Source organism: Oncorhynchus gorbuscha, unplaced genomic scaffold (assembly GCF_021184085.1).
Source record: "Oncorhynchus gorbuscha isolate QuinsamMale2020 ecotype Even-year unplaced genomic scaffold, OgorEven_v1.0 Un_scaffold_2276, whole genome shotgun sequence".
NCBI lineage: Eukaryota > Metazoa > Chordata > Actinopteri > Salmoniformes > Salmonidae > Oncorhynchus > Oncorhynchus gorbuscha.
The window spans coordinates 17,553-26,328 of NW_025746831.1; positions in this window are offsets into that span (position 1 = coordinate 17,553).

Sequence of the window (8,776 nt, forward strand, 5' to 3'; positions counted from 1 at the left end):
AGAGACAGGAGATCTAGCTGGTCTGTTCTATTATAATTGAGGCAGTAGATCTAGCTGGTCTGTCATAATATAATAGAGACAGTATATCTAGCTGGTCTATCATAATATAATAGAGACAGTAGATCTAGCTGGTCTATCATAATATAACAGAGACAGTAGATCTAGCTGGTCTGTCATAATACAATAGAGTCAGTAGATTTAGCTGGTCTGTCATAATATAATAGAGACAGTAGATCTAGCTGGTCTGTCATAATATAACAGAGACAGTAGATCTAGCTGGTCTGTCATAATATAATAGAGACAGGAGATCTAGCTGGTCTGTTATATTATAATTAAGGCAGTAGATCTAGCTGGTCTGTCATAAAACAATAGAGACTGTAGATCTAGCTGGTCTATTATAATATAATAGAGACAGTAGATCTAGCTGGTCTGTTATGTTATAATTCAGTCAGTAGATCTAGCTCGTCTGCCATAATATAATAGAGGCAGTAGATCTAGCTGGTCTGTCATAATATAATAGAGGCAGTAGATCTAGCTGGTCTGCCATAATATAATAGAGGCAGAAGATTTAGGTGCTCTGTCATAATATAATAGAGACAGTAGATCTAGCTGGTCTGTCATAATATAATAGAGATAGTAGTTCTAGCTGGTCTGTCATAATACAATAGAGACAGTAGATCTAGCTGGTCTGTCATAATATAATAGACACAGTAGATCTAGCTGGTCTGTCATAATATAATAGAGACAGTAGATCTAGCTGGTCTGTCATAATATAATAGAGACAGTAGATCTAGCTGGTCTGTCATAATATAATAGAGACAGTATATCTAGCTGGTCTGTCATAATATAATAGAGACAGTAGATCTAGCTGGTCTGTCATAATATAATTAGAGACAGTAGATCTAGCTGGTCTGTTATAATATAATAGAGACAGTAGATCTAGCTGGCCTGTCACAATATAATAGAGACAGTAGATCTAGCTGGCCTGTAATAATATAATAGAGACAGTATATTGAGCTGGTCTGTCATAATATAATAGAGACAGTAGATCTAGCTGGTCTGTCATAATATAATAGAGACAGTAGATCTAGCTGGTCTGTCATATTATAATTAAGACAGTAGATCTAGCTGGTCTGTCATAATATAATAGAGACAGTAGATCTAGCTGGTCTGTCATAATATAATAGAGGCAGTAGATCTAGCTGGTCTGTCATAATATAATAGAGACAGTAGATCTAGCTGGTCTGCCATAATATAATAGAGACAGTAGATCTAGCTGGTCTGTCATAATATAATAGAGACAGTAGATCTAGCTGGTCTGTCATAATATAATAGAGACAGTAGATCTAGCTGGTTGTCATAATATAATAGAGACAGTAGATCTAGCTGGTCTGTCATAATATAATAGAGACAGTAGATCTAGCTGGTCTACCATAATATAATACAGACAGTAGATCTAGCTGGTCTGTCATAATATAATAGAGACAGTAGATCTAGTTGGTCTTTCATATTATAATTAGGAAATTAGATCTAGCTGATCTGCCATAATATAATAGAGACAGTAGATCTAGCTGGTCTGTCATAATATAATAGAGACAGTAGATCTAGCTGGTCTGTCATAATATAATAGAGACAGTAGATCTAGCTGGTCTGTCATAATATAATAGAGACAGTAGATCTAGCTGGTCTGTCATAATATAATAGAGACAGTATATCTAGCTGGTCTGTCATAATATAATAGAGACAGTAGATCTAGCTGGTCTGTCATATCAATATATAGAGACTGTAGATCTAGCTGTTCTTCATATTATAATAGAGACAGTAGATCTAGCTGGTCTGTCATAATATAATAGAGACAGTAGATCTAGCTGGTCTGCCATAATATAATAGAGGCAGTAGATCTAGCTGGTCTGTCATAATATAATAGAGACAGTAGATCTAGCTGGTCTGTCATAATATAATAGAGACAGTAGATCTAGCTGGTCTGTCATAATATAATAGAGACAGTAGATCTAGCTGGTCTGTCATAATATAATAGAGAAAGTAGATCTAGCTGGTCTGTCATAATATAATAGAGACAGTAGATCTAGCTGGTCTGTCATAATATAATAGAGACAGTAGATCTAGCTGGTCTGTCATAATATAATAGAGACAGTAGATCTAGCTGGTCTGTCATAATATAATAGAGACAGTAGATCTAGCTGGTCTTTCATATTATAATTAGAGAAATTAGATCTAGCTGGTCTGCCATAATATAATAGAGACAGTAGATCTAGCTGGTCTGTCATAATATAATAGAGACAGTAGATCTAGCTGGTCTGTCATAATATAATAGAGACAGTAGATCTAGCTGGTCTGTCATAATATAATAGAGACAGTATATCTAGCTGGTCTGTCATAATATAATAGAGACAGTATATTGAGCTGGTCTGTCATAATATAATAGAGACAGTAGATCTAGCTGGTCTTTCGTATCATAATAGAGACTGTACATCTAGCTGTTCTTTAGTATTATAATTAAGACAGTAGATCTAGCTGGTCTGCCATAATATAATAGAGACAGTAGATCTAGCTGGTCTGCCATAATATAATAGAGGCAGTAGATCTAGCTGGTCTGCCATAATATAATAGAGGCAGTAGATCTAGCTGGTCTGTCATAATATAATAGAGGCAGTAGATTTAGCTGGTCTGTCATAATATAATAGAGACAGTAGATCTAGCTGGTCTGTCATAATATTATAGAGAAGTAGATCTAGCTGGTTGTCATAATATAATAGAGACAGTAGATCTAGCTGGTCTGTCATAATATTATAGACACAGTAGATCTGGCTGGTCTGCCATAATATAATAGAGACAGTAGATCTAGCTGGTCTGTCATAATATAATAGAGACAGTAGATCTAGCTGGTCTGTCATATTATAATTAGGAAATTAGATCTAGCTGATCTGCCATAATATAATAGAGACAGTAGATCTAGCTGGTCTGTCATAATATAATAGAGACAGTAGATCTAGCTGGTCTGTCATAATATAATAGAGACAGTAGATCTAGCTGGTCTGTCATAATATAATAGAGACAGTATATCTAGCTGGTCTGTCATAATATAATAGAGACAGTATATTGAGCTGGTCTGTCATAATATAATAGAGACAGTAGATCTAGCTGGTCTTTCGTATCATAATAGAGACTGTACATCTAGCTGTTCTTTAGTATTATAATTAAGACAGTAGATCTAGCTGGTCTGCCATAATATAATAGACAGTAGATCTAGCTCGTCTGCCATAATATAATAGAGGCAGTAGATCTAGCTGGTCTGCCATAATATAATAGAGGCAGTAGATCTAGCTGGTCTGCCATAATATAATAGAGGCAGTATATCTAGCTGGTCTGTCATAATATAATAGAGACAGTAGATCTAGCTGGTCTGTCATAATATAATAGAGAAAGTAGATCTAGCTGGTCTGTCATAATACAATAGAGACAGTAGATCTAGCTGGTCTGTCATAATATAATAGAGACAGTAGATCTAGCTGGTCTGCCATAATATAATAGAGACAGTAGATCTAGCTGGTCTGTCATAATATAATAGAGACAGTAGATCTAGTTGGTCTTTCATATTATAATAGGAAATTAGATCTAGCTGATCTGTCATAATATAATAGAGACAGTAGATCTAGCTGGTCTGTCATAATATAATAGAGACAGTAGATCTAGCTGGTCTGTCATAATATAATAGAGACAGTAGATCTAGCTGGTCTGTCATAATATAATAGAGACAGTAGATCTAGCTGGTCTGTCATAATATAATAGAGACAGTATATTGAGCTGGTCTGTCATAATATAATAGAGACAGTAGATCTAGCTGGTCTGTCATAATATAATAGAGACAGTAGATCTAGCTGTTCTTTCATATTATAATAGAGACAGTAGATCTAGCTGGTCTGTCATAATATAATAGAGACAGTAGATCTAGCTGGTCTGCCATAATATAATAGAGGCAGTAGATCTAGCTGGTCTGCCATAATATAATAGAGGCAGTAGATCTAGCTGGTCTGCCATAATATAATAGAGGCAGTAGATCTAGCTGGTCTGTCATAATATAATAGAGACAGTAGATCTAGCTGGTCTGGCATAATATTATAGAGAAAGTAGATCTAGCTGGTTGTCATAATACAATAGAGACAGTAGATCTAGCTGGTCTGTCATAATATTATAGACACAGTAGATCTGGCTGGTCTGCCATAATATAATAGAGACAGTAGATCTAGCTGGTCTGTCATAATATAATAGAGACAGTAGATCTAGTTGGTCTTTCATATTATAATTAGGAAATTAGATCTAGCTGATCTGCCATAATATAATAGAGACAGTAGATCTAGCTGGTCTGTCATAATATAATAGAGACAGTAGATCTAGCTGGTCTGTCATAATATAATAGAGACAGTAGATCTAGCTGGTCTGTCATAATATAATAGAGACAGTATATCTAGCTGGTCTGTCATAATATAATAGAGACAGTATATCTAGCTGGTCTGTCATAATATAATAGAGACAGTAGATCTAGCTGGTCTTTCGTATCATAATAGAGACTGTACATCTAGCTGTTCTTTAGTATTATAATTAAGACAGTAGATCTAGCTGGTCTGCCATAATATAATAGAGACAGTAGATCTAGCTGGTCTGCCATAATATAATAGAGGCAGTAGATCTAGCTGGTCTGCCATAATATAATAGAGGCAGTAGATCTAGCTGGTCTGTCATAATATAATAGAGACAGTAGATCTAGCTGGTCTGTCATAATATAATAGAGAAAGTAGATCTAGCTGGTCTGTCATAATATAATAGAGACAGTAGATCTAGCTGGTCTGTCATAATATAATAGAGACAGTAGATCTGGCTGGTCTGTCATAATATAATAGAGACAGTAGATCTAGCTGGTCTGTCATAATATAATAGAGACAGTAGATCTAGTTGGTCTTTCATATTATAATTAGGAAATTAGATCTAGCTGATCTGCCATAATACAATAGAGACAGTAGATCTAGCTGGTCTGTCATAATATAATAGAGACAGTAGATCTAGCTGGTCTGTCATAATATAATAGAGACAGTAGATCTAGCTGGTCTGTCATAATATAATAGAGACAGTAGATCTAGCTGGTCTGTTCTATTATAATAGAGACAGTAGATCTAGCTGGTCTGTCATAATATAATAGAGACAGTAGATCTAGCTGGTCTGTCATAATATAATAGAGACAGTAGATCTAGCTGGTCTGTCATAATATAATAGAGACAGTAGATCTAGCTGGTCTGTCATAATATAATAGAGACAGTAGATCTAGCTGGTCTGTTATAATATAATAGAGGCAGTAGATCTAGCTGGTCTGTCATAATATAATAGAGACAGTAGATCTAGCTGGTCTGTTATAATATAATAGAGACAGTAGATCCAGCTGGTCTGTCATAATATAATAAAGAAGTAGATCTAGCTGGTCTGTCATGATATAATAGAGTCAGTAGATCTAGCTGGTCTGTCATAATATAATAGAGTCAGTAGATCTAGCTGGTCTGTCATAATATAATAGAGACAGTAGATCTAGCTGGTCTGTCATAATATAATAGAGACAGTAGATCTAGCTGGTCTGTCATAATATAATAGAGACAGTAGATCTAGCTGGTCTGTTATATTATAATTAAGACAGTAGATCTAGCTGGTCTGTCATAAAATAATAGAGACTGTAGATCTAGCTGGTCTGTCATAATATAATAGAGACAGTAGATCTAGCTGGTCTGTCATAATATAATAGAGACAGTAGATCTAGCTGGTCTGTTATAATATAATAGAGTCAGTAGATCTAGCTGGTCTGTCATAATATAATAGAGACAGTAGATCTAGCTGGTCTGCCATAATATAATAGAGACAGTAGATCTAGCTGGTCTGTCATAATATAATAGAGACAGAAGATTTAGCTGCTCTGTCATAATATAATAGAGACAGTAGATCTAGCTGGTCTGTCATAATATTATAGAGAAAGTAGTTCTAGCTGGTCTGTCATAATATAATAGAGACAGTAGATCTAGCTGGTCTGTCATAATATAATAGAGACAGTAGATCTGGCTGGTCTGCCATAATATAATAGAGACAGTAGATCTAGCTGGTCTGTCATAATATAATAGAGACAGTAGATCTAGCTGGTCTTTCATATTATAATTAGGAAATTAGATCTAGCTGATCTGCCATAATATAATAGAGACAGTAGATCTAGCTGGTCTGTCATAATATAATAGAGACAGTAGATCTAGCTGGTCTGTCATATTATAATAGAGACAGTAGATCTAGCTGGTCTGTCATAATATAATAGAGACAGTATATCTAGCTGGTCTGTCATAATATAATAGAGACAGTATATTGAGCTGGTCTGTCATAATATAATAGAGACAGTAGATCTAGCTGGTCTTTCATATCATAATAGAGACTGTACATCTAGCTGTCTTTAGTATTATAATTAAGACAGTAGATCTAGCCGGTCTGCCATAATATAATAGAGGCAGTAGATCTAGCTGGTCTGTCATAATATAATTGAGGCAGTAGATATAGCTGGTCTGTCATAATATAATAGAGGCAGTAGATCTAGCTGGTCTGCCATAATATAATAGAGGCAGTAGATCTAGCTGGTCTGCCATAATATAATAGAGGCAGTAGGTTTAGGTGCTCTGTCATAATATAATAGAGACAGTAGATCTAGCTGGTCTGTCATAATATTATAGAGAAAGTAGATCTAGCTGGTTGTCATAATACAATAGAGACAGTAGATCTAGCTGGTCTGTCATATTATAATAGAGACAGGAGATCTAGCTGGTCTGTCATAATATAATAGAGACAGTAGATCTAGCTGGTCTGTCATAATATAATAGAGACAGTAGATCTAGTTGGTCTTTCATATTATAATTAGGAAATTAGATCTAGCTGATCTGTCATAATACAATAGAGACAGTAGATCTAGCTGGTCTGTCATATTATAATAGAGGCAGTAGATCTAGCTGGTCTGTCATAATATAATAGAGACAGTAGATCTAGCTGGTCTGTCATATTATAATAGAGACAGTAGATCTAGCTGGTCTGTTCTATTATAATTGAGGCAGTAGATCTAGCTGGTCTGTCATAATATAATAGAGACAGTAGATCTAGCTGGTCTGTCATAATATAATAGAGACAGTAGATTTAGCTGGTCTGTCATAATATAATAGAGACAGTAGATCTAGCTGGTCTGTCATAATATAATAGAGACAGTAGATCTAGCTGGTCTGTCATAATATAACAGAGACAGTAGATCTAGCTGGTCTGTCATAATATAATAGAGACAGTAGATCTAGCTGGTCTGTTATATTATAATAAGAGCAGTAGATCTAGCTGGTCTGTCATAAAACAATAGAGACTGTAGATCTAGCTGGTCTGTTATAATATAATAGAGACAGTAGATCTAGCTGGCCTGTCATAATACAATAGAGACAGTAGATCTAGCTGGTCTGTTATGTTATAATAGAGTCAGTAGATCTAGCTGGTCTGCCATAATATAATAGAGGCAGTAGATCTAGCTGGTCTGCCATAATATAATAGAGGCAGTAGATCTAGCTGGTCTGTCATAATATAATAGAGACAGTAGATCTAGCTGGTCTGTCATAATATTATAGAGAAAGTAGTTCTAGCTGGTTGTCATAATACAATAGAGACAGTAGATCTAGCTGGTCTGTCATAATATTATAGACACAGTAGATCTGGCTGGTCTGTCATAATATAATAGAGACAGTAGATCTAGCTGGTCTGTCATAATATAATAGAGACAGTAGATCTAGCTGGTCTTTCATATTATAATAGAGACAATAGATCTAGCTGATCTGCCATAATATAATAGAGACAGTAGATCTAGCTGGTCTGTCATAATATAATAGAGACAGTAGATCTAGCTGGTCTGTCATATTATAATAGAGACAGTAGATCTAGCTGGTCTGTCATAATATAATAGAGACAGTATATCTAGCTGGTCTGTCATAATATAATAGAGACAGTATATTGAGCTGGTCTGTCATAATATAATAGAGACAGTAGATCTAGCTGGTCTTTCGTATCATAATAGAGACTGTACATCTAGCTGTTCTTTAGTATTATAATTAAGACAGTAGATCTAGCTGGTCTGCCATAATATAATAGAGGCAGTAGATCTAGCTGGTCTGCCATAATATAATAGAGGCAGTAGATCTAGCTGCTCTGTCATAATATAATAGAGACAGTAGATCTAGCTGGTCTGGCATAATATTATAGAGAAAGTAGATCTAGCTGGTTGTCATAATACAATAGAGACAGTAGATCTAGCTGGTCTGTCATAATATTATAGACACAGTAGATCTGGCTGGTCTGCCATAATATAATAGAGACAGTAGATCTAGCTGGTCTGTCATAATATAATAGAGACAGTAGATCTAGTTGGTCTTTCATATTATAATTAGGAAATTAGATCTAGCTGATCTGCCATAATACAATAGAGACAGTAGATCTAGCTGGTCTGTCATATTATAATTGAGGCAGTAGATATAGCTGGTCTGTCATAATATAATAGAGACAGTAGATCTAGCTGGTCTGTCATATTATAATAGAGACAGGAGATCTAGCTGGTCTGTTCTATTATAATTGAGGCAGTAGATCTAGCTGGTCTGTCATAATATAATAGAGACAGTATATCTAGCTGGTCTATCATAATATAATAGAGACAGTAGATCTA